The sequence below is a fragment of the Tetrao urogallus genome (genome assembly GCF_951394365.1).
Source record: "Tetrao urogallus genome assembly, chromosome: 7".
NCBI classification, from domain to species: Eukaryota; Metazoa; Chordata; class Aves; order Galliformes; family Phasianidae; genus Tetrao; species Tetrao urogallus.
This window is the reverse complement of record NC_136820.1, coordinates 51,810,379-51,825,284: the sequence shown is the minus strand read 5'-3', so window position 1 is coordinate 51,825,284 and position 14,906 is coordinate 51,810,379. Positions and strand designations below refer to the sequence as shown.

The window sequence follows — 14,906 nt, the reverse complement described above, 5'->3', positions numbered from 1 at the left end:
ACTTAGGATCATTCAGGAAAAGCAAATGAGTTGAGTAATTAATTGAAGAAACTCACGTTCTAAAGGTACTTAGAAGGAGAGAGTATTTCCCAACAGAATGGGTTTAATTGTCTATGACCTGTTTGGTTACACAGGTCTACTCTATGTATGCTTAGACTGACCTGAGAGGGCATGCTTCAGCACACCCCAGAATTTCCAGTTTCCAAATCGTCCAGGCAGCGCAAGTGCGGTGTACGTCTCCCTTGGCACAGACATCAAGCTTTTCTTCCTGTGCAATAAACTAATTATGACGGGGGAAGGGGACAGTACAGGCCGCACAAGAGAAGAGCCTAGGGGAACGATTTTACAGCTGGGAGTGAGGCAAATGACTCGGCTCAAGTGCATCTATACCAATGCACGCAGCATGAGCAACAAGCAGGAGGAACTGGTAGCCATTGTGCACCAGGCTAACTATGATCTAGCTGCTGTTACTGAAACATGGTGGGACTGCTCCCATGACTGGAGCGTTGAGATTGATGGCTATGAGCTCTGCAGAAGGGATAGACAAGGAAGGAAGCCAGAATATTCATCAATATTGAATTGATCCTGCAATTCAGGAACCTCACAAGCAACCTGAAAAAAGCGTCTGAAAAAAAAAAAAAAAAAAAAAAAAGAAAAAGGAGAAAAAGGTAATCAGCATACCAGCAGCTGTTCTTCTTTAAACCATGGTTCCCAAGCTACTGCAGCTGGACAAGCTATAGCTTATCACATCAAAAGCCATCTAGAAGATTCAGTTATTGGTACTGGCCATGTTGGCATTAGCTCACTGTAAGCATCCGCAGGACAAGTCTACGGACTGAATGACCTTGTGCACCCATCCTTCTGTCTCAGCTGCAAGAATAATCCTCACTCCCAGCCATTTCCAGTTTTCTTTCTTACAAAAGATGACAGACATCAAGAAGCTCTTCATTCAAGAGTTATCTTCTTATACAAACAACTGAATTCCAGCCTGGTTTAATCCAAAGTGCCATCTAGTTTGCATACAGAGAACTAGGGTGCATATAGGAAAGAACGCATGCACACTCTAGTTTTCAATGGCCAGAATATCATAATAAACACATAGAAAAACAGCCTGTACTCTGGAGGCTTGTATGGCAAAGCCAATTGTTTTGACCAGCTCATTAATATACTATATCTAGTTGGTAAATTCCAGCTACGTATTTTATATGTCATTATTATCAATGATTGTGGAAGCCCAAAGGGCAACCTCTCATTTTCAACAGACCTCCTTTTTGACAGAGATGGAATCTATTACATTTCAAATTCATCACTCCTTTTGGTTTGCAACATTGCCCTCTGCCAAACTCCTCAACACAATCAGCTGAAGTCTTCTACCTGAATTTCTGGTATGACTGTGACAAGTATTCCTTCACGATGCTCAGAGGTGCACCGTCTCCCATGAGCATCTTACTGGACGCAGCGTGCTGCAGCATCTTTGCAACAGAACCAAGGTTTCTTCGTTGATCTGTAGTCAGCTGCCCTCCAGCTGAAAGATCCATTATGTCAAATGCATCCGGTGCAACCATGGCTGGATTCACGTAGCTGTGATAGAGTAAGTTGCCAACAATCTAGGACAAGTTGAGGAGAGAAAAAAACACGTGGAAAACCAGTGGCACAGACCTCCACTGAGTCTTACTGAAACTACTCTCAGTGAGTTCTGACAAATTACTTGCCTGTGAACTGTGGGCCCCGTTCAAGATGCAGGGTCTACTGCGCTGCCATCAGCAAGCACGTGCTGTCCCAAAGAATCTTAGTTTCACACTGTAACATACATACACACACTAAATAAATGCACAACTGTCAACATAGAAGCGGTAAGACTGACCACTACTAGTTCCAGAACAACACAACTGCAGATATTCCTACACACAAAGGTTTTCAAATTTAACTTTTAATACCACCTGTCTATATATTTTTAGAAGTTACCAAAGAATTGCTCATACAAGCATAAAAGTTACTCTGAGAATTAAACAAAGCTTAGTCTAACAGAAGGCAGAACAACTACACTACAGAGAAACCTGGTACTGCAGTCTCATTAAGGGATAGGAGCTAATTCTTAACACAGGTGTGCAGAATTGACCACCATCTCCAACAAAGCAAAAATGGTGCAGCGTGGAAAACCAAGGAGCTGAGCTGAGAAAACAGCAGCTACTTTCTGCCCCTTTTCCAGAGCACTTCTCTCTCTCTCTCAGAATACCTCTTTGATTAATCAGCAACATTTTTAGCTACAGATCCCCAGTTAAACACAACTGAGAGGAACTCAGAAACATTTAATCCAGAAGTAAGAAACTCAGAAGTACCGAAGATGAGCGGTATTTGACATTTCAAAAGAAGTCCAATTCACCCAGCTAAGTGAGCAGCAATGAACGCTGAGGCCCCAAAGATAAAGACATCCCGTTATCCACGTGCTCATCCATGTTCTTCTAACCCGTATTGGATATGTGCCTGCAGTAATTCCCACAACAAAAAGGCACTGGCCCAGCACGCTGACATGCAGCAAAAGGTCCCACGCCACACACTTCAGTATTTCCTGGTGTTTCACATCAACCTGCGCAGAGCCAAGTCACAGAATCTGGGCTTCTCCTGCTTCACGTGCGATTTGAATGCACAGGAGAGATCAGAGGTGTGAAGAAATGGCAAAAACAGAAAGAATAAGCTTCGCCATTGCTAAGCTGCCCCAGAAATTAACTGCTTTCAGAGAGGTCATGGTTTTGACAGCTGTTTCAGCTCTTGCTGTCCTATCCCAGATGACGGCACATGGTCACAACAAACAAAACCGTTCACTACCTGTCACAAGAAACACATTTGTGAGAGAAATCATGTTGATAATAGTAAAACTGGTAGTACGAAAACAAGAACAGTACACTGTAGGAGTAGTTTCAGGCCCTAATGCATCTACAGGCAGTCACCACACACAGCTGCAGTTCTGAGCGCGGCATGGACCGTGACATTGTTTCCACAAGGATTAATAAAAACTGCAGCTTTCCACCTAAATTTACAGATGGAAAAAATGAATTCACCTGCACAGAAAGAATCCATGCCTCACAACGGGAAAGCACGGAACCAGAAGAGAGAAGAAAACGGCATTCAGATTGGTAATTACTTCGTAATGAAGCAGAGACAGAAAAGCTTAAAGAGACTGTGGCAAGTAATGTAAAAATCCACTCTTTGTTTTATTAAGAAGAAGAGCCCTCACAGACACAAAGACCTTTAAAATCACAAAAGCCAGGACAATTCCAATGAAAGCCACAATGCTGTGCTCATTTGGAAGCATTTACTACCAACATCCTTTTCGTTCTCCAAAAGTACGGAGATGTACTATACAAAACTGCCCACACATCATGAAAAATGACACCATATACTTTGGTGCAGCTACTGTAATGCCCTAGAATATTGTAAGGGAAGTGAGAATAGTAGAATTTTGCACACGGACCTTTCTAACTTGGCACTGTCTCTTTAAAAAAAGAGCAACTGACTCAGATAACACCAGCAAAACCAAGGTGCACCATTCAGCAGCAAGAGCATCCCAAAGTCAAGAAACCTCGGGGGCACAATGCCCAAGATGTTAAAAGCAAAAGGAAAAGCAATAGGGTGACTTCTTCTGAACGCTGTATTATGTCTCCTTTGACAAACATGTATCCAGCAATCCAAAGCACAGTGCAAAGTGCTTTATACCCATAACAACAAATAGCCTGTCTACTTAAACTGCAGCTTTTAAACTTCTCTGCACACGTACACCCAACAAAGAACACCGAGATGCATCTGCTGCAGACAGCGTGGCAGACAACTATTCACAGAGCTGCTCAGCTCCTTACCTTCAGAAGCTCCTCCTCGCCAGCATCAGGAACCTTGTCATGCCGGGAGTCTTTCAGTACCTTGGCCATGAAACGCATTCCGTAACTTCGAAGGAAATAAAAGGCAAGTGAGAATTCCTCACGGATGAACCCACTATTAACTGCTGCAGGATAATGCGGTGACACACCAGGCTTACGGCATTTTGTCAGCTCAACAACGATGGTTGTCGTTGACAACGAACTTGTCTGTCACTGCCTTCACATTTCGGATTGAGGCATCCAGGTGCGTCCTCACCTCACCATGATGAAGAGCTTGTTCAGGGGTAACATTGTACGGCAACTTGCTATTTGGAAAAGTCAGATGTGAAGGTGAGCACTCCTCAGCCTAATATACTTTTGTCAGTGCCAGGCAGAATTTTTGGCTTGACACAGAAACAGGTCCACGCTCACCTGGCTGCAAAAGGCTGCACATTCACTTTAATTAGAATGCTAGCACTGAAAGAGTAAAGGACTTCTCACGTCCTCTGCTGTCCCTGCAGCAGTCACTGTGAGAAAAGGCCCAGCTAACTCTAAACTGTATCTTTCTGTACCACATGCAGACACGCTCTCTAGAGTCAAGGAGGTCACCTGCGATACGCAGTAGTACCTCAGGTCGCAAATAAATCAGTGAAAACACAAGCTGCACATTGCAGTGTTAACATAGTAACTCACGCAGCGTGCTGCGTTGGGAGAGTTGTCTTTGACTTCATAGCATTGCTTTTCCACCACTTCCCTTGAAGTGTGTTAAAAACAAAACAAAAACAACCAACAACAGAAGCCTCAAAATCTGGTGAACATCAAGCACTGGAAGAAACACAGAACTCTGACTGGGGATGGATGGGAGCCGATCCGGAGTTTATAGACACACATTAAAGGGAGGACAGGGACAGATGACGTAGCGGGGGATCTACAGGCCAGCCAACCAGGATGACCAAGTGGATGAAACCTTCTCGTGGGCAGACAGGAACAGCTGCCTGCTACGATTCTATGAACACGGCCTGTGTTGAGAAGGACCACAATGCTCATCTCGTTCCAACCCCCCGCTGCGTGCAGGTTCACCAACCGCCAGATCAGGCTGCCCAGAGCCACATCCAGCCAGGCCTTGAATGCCTCCAGGGATGGGGCATCCACAGCCTCCTTGGGCAGCCTGCCCGAGTTGTGGGCAGAGATTGGCTTGGAAGAGGAATATCTACGGTATCTGTATCTATGAGTTAACACAGAAGAAATGCTTTGGGGTCTTTTTTTTGGCCTATCTCTTAATGAGATTCACTTCTAATAGTCTCAACACCCCTGTCACAAGATGATCTTTATACCATTCAGAAGAAAGCCATCTCGAGCTGATGGAAAAAAGCTGGTATCAATTGGACAGATGCATACCATGAATCCAGGGATGGTCTGCAACGATTAACAGAGCAATGCAAAGCAGCTGAGCAACTTGTAGAAAAAAACAGTAGCAACAGCTTCCATACCTGGCCTCACCATTCTGAGATCCCATCTGGTTAACCCAGGACTTGTAAATATCCACTGGATCCGTTTTGACGTTGAGCGATTCGTCCTCAATTATTTCCTTCACAACTGGGGCCAAGATCTGCCTCAGTGCTTCTGACCACGGGCACCACGGTTGAAAGAGCGCATCTCAAAAATACAGAGGAAACAAAGGGAGTTCTACACAGGCAGAACTATTTTCTTTCAGTATTTAAACAAGTAAGCAATCAGCAACTAAAGCCATTCACAGCATGCCGCTATGGCAAATCCAGCAGCAGAGAATAAAGCATACGCATGCACTTTCCTGAACTACTACTCCAAGAAAAGATAATAATAATTAAACAAACCTTTTAGACGTTACCTGTTGGGGGGCACATACCATCCTCATACTTAAAAGCATCAAAAAAGGCATGATTGCCTCCAACATCGTATGTATTTGGTCTTCCTAGCAAGTCGTGAAGCTCCCTATCAGCCAGAAGTCATAAACACCAAACTCCTAAGGGACAATCCACTCAATTATGCCGACAGACAGCCAGAATCCTTAAGCCTGACAGCCAGTAAAAAACCCAAACCAGACAGCATCTGATTTTCAGCCTCCTCATCAGTTTTGGAAAACAGTGTCCTTCGCATCAGTTTCACTCTGGCCTGTAAAGCCCAAGCTCGTAGTCTGTTCCAAGTCCTTCTTACTAGACAGCAGAGAACTTAGATTAGACTGAATCTTAGGAAAGCACTGCATTAGATCAAAAATAGTGCCTCCCTGAGCAACAAAGCATTGGCTAAAGAAAAATGGCTTTAATCCTAAAGAACAAAGGTAATTCCTCCTCCTTCCAGGTTACAGAAAGGACTAACGTGAAACAGCACGAGCAGAAGGCAGGGACAGTTCAGCATTATCAGCAAATGAGCACGGGACATCACACCAGAACAGATTCAATTTTAGCAGCGGCCCAAACTGAGGCAACAGCAAGGCTGTGTCCTATGCTACAACGTACTTGATCTCTTCCTGCAATGCTGTTTGCAACAGCCGCAACAGCAGAGATTCCTCTCTCTGACTGCATGCGTAGTTATGCAGCGTGAAGATGGCTGAATCCATGAACTCTGTGGGTTTCTTTTGAGGCATCTGCAAAAGCAGCTTGGCCAAGTATGTTGGAGTAGTCTAAAACAAGAAGAAAAATTACTTAGTGCGCATGAGTAATCAATGACTATTAAGATGTTGTAATTATGAAATAAACAAGAGAGTTTGACAAAGCAGACTAAGATAACAAAAGGAGAATAAATAGAAGGCTTACCCCTATCCTGGGCTCACTTACAAAACTCCAGCAGAGCAGATCTCCAGCAGAGATCCTTCCCCACTGGTAGCCAGCTCTTAAACAGGTCTAGGAGGGCTGTAGCCTGGCTGCACCCCTTCCAGCAGCACAGCTGCATTGCCTTCACCTGTGCTCCTCTGCCTGACTCACTGCTTGCCTCAGGTGATCAATCAGAGGTTCAGGCCATGACTCAGCAGTTCCCATACAGCACGTGTCCACAAAAGCCAACACCACAAAGACAGACAGTGCCTCAACACTGCAGAGCATAAGTACAGACTGTTCCAACACACGTAAGCATCTATGACAAGAGGAGTGAATGAAAAGCTGCATACCTCAAGTAGAAAAGATGCTGATAGGCTTCCAGCTTTTCCCTCTCCTCTTTGCTCAAAGCTTTCAAACCTCCCTTTTGCTCGTTCAGTGTCATCGTGTCAGAGAGCTGTTCCGTGTTCTTCTTGCTAAGATTTTTGCTATGAGAAACAACAACCTGCAAAGAACACAGAGGGACAGATTCCACATTTAAATAACACGCAATATGGGAAAAAGCTGCACGATAGCACTTCCTTTTGTGTGGATAAGGCAGTCAAGGTACATCAGGAGATCATGAAGTGAAACATTATCTGTTATAGCAGCGATTTCTGTCTTGTCCCCACGTTCCAGAATTGGTTGAGAACCTACAAGGACTAATTGCTTTGAGCAGGGACTACTGTCAGAGCTGGTAGCGTTCTGAAGATGCTTGAAAATGCCCTTCTTTCTCAACTGTGCTTGAAGCCCCAAGCCCTGTTTCCATTTTGCTGACTCACTGCCTCCACATGCTCTGATAACGATGATACTTTTTGCTGACAGCATCAGCCCAAGAGCTGGAGCCTCCTTTGGAACTGAACTTTACTGCTGCCATGGTTCAGATTTTACACAAGGTCAAGCCTAGCGCCACGCTATTCAGGACCAAAAGAAAAGGTGACTGTAACTTCAGCTTGAATTTAAAAAAGGCACCGCTGTATCAGCAATGTTGCTCTTGTGTGCAATCAATCGTCAGCAAAGTGACAGAGGGGGCTTCCATCAGCCAACCAACACCAAGCAGCCTGAGCACATTTCCTGCTTCGAAATCACCTCCCCCTTCTGATACAGCACACAAAACGTGAGAAGAAATTAAGGTGTGCAAGTCCATGACGAATGGAACCACAAGTGAACAGACAAACAGTTCTCAGAGCCTTCAAGCATACCATCTATTGCTTTCCCTTGGTCCCGAGTGGGTTCTTTTCTGGTGCTTTGTTTTTACAACACTTCAAGTCTTGATGTTTCTTCTGCAGTTTACTTTCTAGGGATACATAGTAATAAGTGGAACAGTTAGGAACTTACTGGGAGGAAAACCTGTAACTCTGGGGGAAACATTTCCCACTGAATCTGAGTAAGTGAGATCCAGGCTCAGAAGGTCCTCATGCTAACTGCCATTGGCCTCAATTCACTCTCCTAGTCTCCCAGCACTGCATTTCCTACCTGCAGTGTCATTCTGATCTTCACTACCAGTCCAATCTTGATGTCCATGAGATTGAGGTCATTTTCAAGCTGTTGATTAGATCGGATCAAGCTCACAACTTCCTCACACAGTTTCGTTAGCTCCAGCTCCTCCTGAAAATCTGGGTCCGAACGAGCAAGTGAACAAATTCCCGAACCACAGCCATAGCTGGGTTTTCAGCAGTAACTAAAAACAAGTGACAAAACATCAGAGGACAGGAAACAAATTACTGCACGTGTTATCTCTGTGCAGACTTAGCGTTGACTTCTGTCATGAAGTCAGTATCAGCTTAGGGGAGTCCACCTTGCTGAACTTACCCCAAAGATCAGCGCTCCTATTTCCCAGCAGCAAAAGTACTACCGTGAACCAAGTTTGCACAGAATCACGGAATGTCAGGAATTGGAAAGGACCTCCAAAGATCATCTCGTCCAATCCCCCTGCTGGAGCAGGATCACCTACATTAGGGCACACAGGAACATGTCCAGGTAGCTGCTGAATGTCTCCAAAGGAGATCCCACAACCTCTTTGGGCAGCCCATCCCAGTGTTCTGTTACCCTTGCCGTGAAGAAGTTTTTCCTCTTATGTATGCGGGACCTCCTATGCTCCAGCTTGCACACATTGCCCCTTGTCCTATCACTGGATGTCACTGAGAAGAGCTTGCCTTCGTCCTCCTCACACTCACTATTCACACATTTATAAACATCAATGAGGTCACCCCTCAGTCTCCTCCAAGCTAAAGAGACCCAGCTTTCTCAGCCTTTCCCCATAGGGAGATGCTCCACTCATCAGGGCACAGCAGAGGGGAAAGAGAACCTCTCGACCTCCTATCCATACTCTTTCTCATACACCCCAGGATGCCCTCTTGGCCACGAGAGCACAGTGCTGGCTCATGCTCCTCCTACCGCCCACCAGGATCCCCCGATCCCTTTCTTCTACGCTGCTCTCCAACAGCTCAGCCCCCCACCTATGCTGGTACTCAGGTTGCTCTTGCCCAGATGCAAGACTCTACACCTGCCCTTGTTCTTTCTCATTCCGTTTCTCCCCACCCAACTCTCCAGGTCTCGCTGGAAGGCAGCACAGCCTTTTGCTGTGTCAGCCACTCTTCCCAGTTTTGTGTCATCAGCAAACTTGCTGACAGCGCATTCCACTCCCTCAGCCAGAGGGAATTTTTCCTTCAGCCACCTTCCTACCTACCTATCTACTCTTTGCACCACTTCACCCCAACTGATTTTCATAGCTGTCTTCGTGTTGCAGATCTCACTAACAGCATTTTTCTGCAAATAGAGATTCAAAGCATATTAGCTTTATTCTCTTGGCCACACTTCCTGAGGGTTTTGTAGTCTTCTCCTGCTTTGTTTCCTCGGACAAAGGCTTGAATTTTTATAACGTCATTTATCTAGAATGGAAAAAAAAAAAAAAAAAAACCAGCCACTTAAACTTGTTAAGGGCAGAGTAAAAAAAAAAAGTGTCAGATACTGAATTCATTTCACAATCTCTTACGTGGTCTCGGAAATATTGCAGGTGATCTCTGTAACGCCTTCTGCCTTGATACATCCTGGTCAGTGACTGAATCTATAGGAAAGAATCCCAAAGCAGCTCAGATAAAAGTCTTTTCCACAAATATTGCTAACAAAAATGTTAACAAAAAAAACAAACAAACAAAAAAAAAAAAAACAGAAAAACCATAGCATTTGCTACCTTCACTACTTGGTCCTTGTGTGCTCGTCAGTAATCCAAACGGATTTGATATGCCTTCCTCTCTTTATAGCCACGCCACTGGGACTGAAAACACACACAAGAAAAAAGGCGACTTCTCAAATTGAAGAGCAGTAATTTACTGTTCTATGCTTCTTTCTGCTGCTCAGTTTCCACTTCCCTTTGGCTGAATAAAATGTAACAGAGACATGCTCATCTTACAAGACAGGCCGCAAGAGGTATGCAGTGAAGCCTTAACTATTTCTTCTACCACCAGCTGTCATGGTGAGGGACTTAGCAGCACCCCCCACCAAGGGCAAAACACAGCTAGAGAACAAATGGTGAGCTAAACAACCAAATGCACCATCCATTGCACAATTCTCAATGCCATCTTCAATTCTCCAAACCCACGGACTAATGGGAAGAGGGAGAGAAGTAATTCATACATAGTGATTCTCAGGGAGAAGGAAACGCCTTCCAGTACTTTGCAAAATGAAGATAATTGTGCGTGGCAACTGCTTGAGTTGAACAAAACCAGTCAGTAAGCGTGCATGTGGAGAGCAACTGACAAGCACAAGTTTCAAACAGAATTAGGGGATTTCATACCTGCATGCAAGTGATGGCTGGAACTTGCTTCTTCAAAAACCTCATTCTGGAGTTGAATTCCTGACAAACAAGACAGCCTCAACAACAAGCCTGAAGCTTCACCATCAGGTTCTCTTGGGCCAGCCACAACTGCTCTCGGTCGTACGCTGCCGTGACTCCAGACACAGTGCTCTAGATTAGTGTTATGGTAGGAAGAAGAGCCAGGAACAGAAAAGGGAGAAGCAAAAATGACATGTTACACAGCGGCTTCTGTACTATGCTCAAGAGAAACTTACAAGTTGCTTTTCGGTGAGCAGCAACACCACCGTCTTGTTCTGGGGATAAAGGTGTGCACATTCTCCACAATAGCACAAAGAGGTGCTGACGGGCAAAGTAGACAATGAACAGGGAAATAAGATACAAAGCTTGCTAACATCACTACTGTGCTGAAACATTACTTCTTGAAGTTGCAATAAGGCCTGAAATAGGGGCAACTTCAACTGCAGAGAAAAAGAGCACGTACTTTACCTGCATCTCCTCCCGTGACAGCTGTGTGTCATGCTGCACAAATTCAGTCCGCTCATCCCATCCTCCCTCTCTGGTCCTCAGGTTATGATAATCATGACAGCCTCCTCTCACCCAGTGTTTCACCCGTTCACTGCCACTGCCTCCTAAAAGCAGAAATGGTGCTATGTTGAAGGCAAACACGTCTCTAGCTTCCGCACATACAAATACTACAAGAAGGAAATGCATGGAGAGGGCCCTTCCTCCAAGCAATAGAAGGAATGCCTCAGATTCCAATGAACCACCGCAACAACTACCTAAGCACAATATATTCTACAGGTGGGGAATATTTCACTGCTCACTTTTTCATTTCCTTCCTACCTTTTTCTTCTTTCCTTTAACAAAGACTTCAGTTTACAAGGCAGCCTCAATCTCCTGTAACATGAGATTCTAACAAGATACCCAGAACGCAAGGCTTCTCCTCACATTTCTCCCCCTCTGCTTTCCATCCTACAGGCAATCATCTTGAATTTACTGCACTAGCAGTTAGCTATTTGGGGTTCACCTGTTGCCATTGTTCTCCTTTCCACTTCTGCCAACTCTCGCTTCTATGTCTCTGCACACTCCGGAGCGACTCCGCACAGCCCCACATCTGGTGAGCGCAAGGCACTCAGGGTAGGGCTGGTATCTCCGTGATCGACTGCTTCATTCACGGCCAGAATTCCTAAGGAAACTTCAACAACAGGAGGAGGCAGGTTACCTGGGCAGTCAGGAGCTCAGTGACTCACAACAAACTTCAGAGAGCAAGGCACTGTGCGAGTGTACACAAATACCTTCCTGTATTTATGCATAAAAATACGGGTTAAAAAAAGACAACTTGGTGTACAACAATCTTTTCAGTACAGTGTGCATCTGTGTATGGCGCAGTGTCTGACAGCGCTTTTTTGTGTGCTCTTAGTCCTACTACGGTGCTGACTTATCGACAGTATTTCTCTACAACCTTCTATCCATTCACTCAGCTGTACTCTGACAACAGCTGCAGTCAAGGCAGCTTCTTCTTGCAGAGCCCTGGTACAGCAGACAGCTGACTCAAAAAGCACCTTTCCAGCGACTGCACCGTTCCTAGCAAGAATAGCAACCTCAACACAGAACAGGTTATCAACAAGAAAAAGATGAGGAAAGAGCTAACCCAGGGCTACTCCAGAACGCTGTTGCAAACACAGTACAAAATCAACCACAGGTATCTCACCGATGCAGTAAACACGAGATACAGTCATTTTCAGCACTGAGCAAATGTCTGTTCACACACACAGAGGTAGAAGGGTATCTGAAGATCTTATTCTGGCTCAAAGAAGCATACTTTAATCCTGCTTTTGACCAAATGTTCTGTGGCACAGTCCACCTGCCAACTGCACTGATTTGTGTTTTTATCTGCACTTAGTGCAAAAAAAAAAAAAGTACTTTGAGAAATACTTCATAGAATTAAGGCAACAGTACAACACAAATGAAAGCTAAGATGCACCAGAACGGCGCACATGAACATCCCCACGCTTGACTACCCAACCACAGACAGACACAGTTATCTGCTAATGTCAAACACTTTGACAGAGATTCAATAGGTATCTCTGCCTAGGACGTAACACAGTCACAAGCACAACTGAAACAACGACATATGCTTCCAAAAAGATGTAAAGAATTGAAATTTAAAGGCTGTGACATTCATTGTTGAAAGAAAAAACTTCTACACCTACCTGAAGCAAATACCTGTATTCTAATTTCCTTTGCATGTGTACATTTCTTGCTCGCATTCTTCCATTTGGTGACGAATATTGGGTTGACAGTGGCATTGAACCACGGTATTTGCCACAATGCTTACATCTCTGTGACTCTTCAGTGTCCCTGTTAGCCTTCTGAATCCCATCCTGAGTTTCATCGAGCCAAAGCACAGCTGTTTCATCCTGAGTGTCCTGAAGAGAATATGATGAGGAAAGCATTCGCAGCATGAGGAAGAGTGTCACTGGTTGTGCAGAGCAAAACCACCACCTCTGAGCAATTGCAGTCTCAAGGGATACAGGAAGCACTCCAGTATCTTTCTAATCAATTTCAACACAAGGCCATAATGGACATTTGTTACCAGCAGAAGCAACTACAGCATTACCAGGCCAAAACTCTTCCCAGGACAAGGAACTCCCACCAACAAGTTCCATCAGTGGTATCACTCCAACAAACATCAGGACATCCCAATGCCAAGCAATCCGCACAGGTCAGTCCTAAAGCTGTATTTGCCAATAGGACGTGCCTTTCCAAGGAGCCCAAAAAAGAAAATCACGGCACAATTTAAGATGGAAAGGGACCTCTGAGCTCATCTGGGACAATCCCCTTGCTCCAGCACGGACACCGAGAGCACATTATCCAGGACAGACCAGATCCAGATGGCTTCTGAGCAACTCCACAGAAAAGACTCCAGTCCCTCTCTGCTCGACCTCCGCTACTGCTCAGTTCCCTCCACTGTAAAGTGCTGCCTGACGTTTAGATGGCACCTCTTGAACCCCAGTTTGTACTCAATGCCTCTTGTCCTCAACTGCATCCTCACTTCCAGCTTTCACATACACTGAACAGATTCCCCCCAAGCCCTCTCATCTCTAGACTCAAGAGTCTCCTCACCCTCAGCTTTCCTCTCTGGAGAGGTGTTCCAGTCCCTCAGGCACCTCAGGGGCCCTACGCTGGCCTATCTCCAGAACATTCGTGTCTCCTGTTTGGGGGGCAGGGCAGAACTGGACACAGTACAGGAGCAGCCTCACCAATGCCAAGTGGAAGGATCACCTCTCTACTGAAGCCTTCCAGGCAGCACGAGCACACTGCCGACTCACAGCCACCTGGGTGTCTGCCTACCAGCACTCCTAGGACTTTTCCTGAAAAGCTTTGTTCCGCCGAGGTGGACACAAACATAGACTAACAAGAGTCCTTTCCCAGTACCAGGCTGCAAGGACTTGTTCAGGGAAACTTTAGGAAGTGGAAATGCACATACAGGAGCAGCAACCAAAAACTGATGGCTAACTAACACAACAGCAGGCTGCTCTTGTCCCGTCCACAAAGGGTTGCAGATTGCTGGACCAGCAAATCAAAAAGCACTGTATGTACTGGGGGTAAATACAAATGTACAACAGTAAAAGCATCTCTCAAGTCTCTCTTTTAACAGACCGTTTGCTGTGGAGTACTGATCACACCGTATCTTATGTTTTGGCTGAAGAAACTCACTAAATAACGTTACACGCAGAAATTTTCCAAGAGACAAGTGTTTAGCAAACCCCAAAATACACGTAATGAACAATAGTCCAGCAGCTGCCAAGCACAGCTCCTCCACCCCCACTGTTGCCTCCTGGGGGTTACTATGGAAGGAGATCTTAAGAAGCAATTGCCATCCCTCTAACAACTCCTGATGTGCAAACAGGACACAGGAAACATCGACTTCTGACACGGACTAATAATCACCCTGCACAGAGAGCCACTGTATTCCAGCATGAAGAGTTCTGTGGCAGGACTGAAAATTGACATTTCCTTACATACCCTCCACATTACCACTGCTTTGGATTGAAACCTACATCCCTTTAACAAGTTTTATCTGAATGTCCAAGGAGTCCCATGACTGCTTCAGCAATGTAGAAATTCCTGTTGGGGAAGGGTGGCAGACTTAGAAGAACAAACTCTTGCACTGCCATCTCTACCAGCAGAGTCATCAATCCCAGGACTATCAAAACCCTCTGATCTTTCCCGTGCATTTACTGTCACCGTCCCCCCAGCAGGGACACGCGCTGTCACACACTGCAGGGTTAACACTTCTCTCACTGCTCATCACGTGAGAAATCGCATCATACGCCAGATCCCCTGCCTTGTGCTGAACTACAATCCCTCTCAGTCCCAAGGTACAGAAGTCACCAGCTAGTAAGC

General features: G+C 45.3%; 1 pseudogene across 1 annotated transcript in view; it reads right to left on the bottom strand.

The window, feature by feature from the left end:
- Positions 1 to 519: 519 nt before the first annotated feature.
- The window catches only part of LOC306948544 (ras GTPase-activating-like protein IQGAP1), a 30,557-nt pseudogene continuing 16,170 nt past the window's right edge, over positions 520 to 14,906 (bottom strand). The window contains exons 8-22 of the transcript in view: positions 12,835 to 12,925; positions 11,524 to 11,691; positions 10,983 to 11,125; positions 10,476 to 10,646; positions 9,873 to 9,956; positions 9,675 to 9,746; positions 9,495 to 9,570; positions 8,156 to 8,360; positions 6,990 to 7,145; positions 6,340 to 6,510; positions 5,342 to 5,507; positions 4,069 to 4,177; positions 3,855 to 3,971; positions 1,375 to 1,607; positions 520 to 625 (exon numbers count right to left, since the gene is read on the bottom strand). The product of the transcript in view is annotated as a ras GTPase-activating-like protein IQGAP1 (transcript). The remainder of the gene's footprint in view (positions 626 to 1,374; positions 1,608 to 3,854; positions 3,972 to 4,068; positions 4,178 to 5,341; positions 5,508 to 6,339; positions 6,511 to 6,989; positions 7,146 to 8,155; positions 8,361 to 9,494; positions 9,571 to 9,674; positions 9,747 to 9,872; positions 9,957 to 10,475; positions 10,647 to 10,982; positions 11,126 to 11,523; positions 11,692 to 12,834; positions 12,926 to 14,906) is intronic.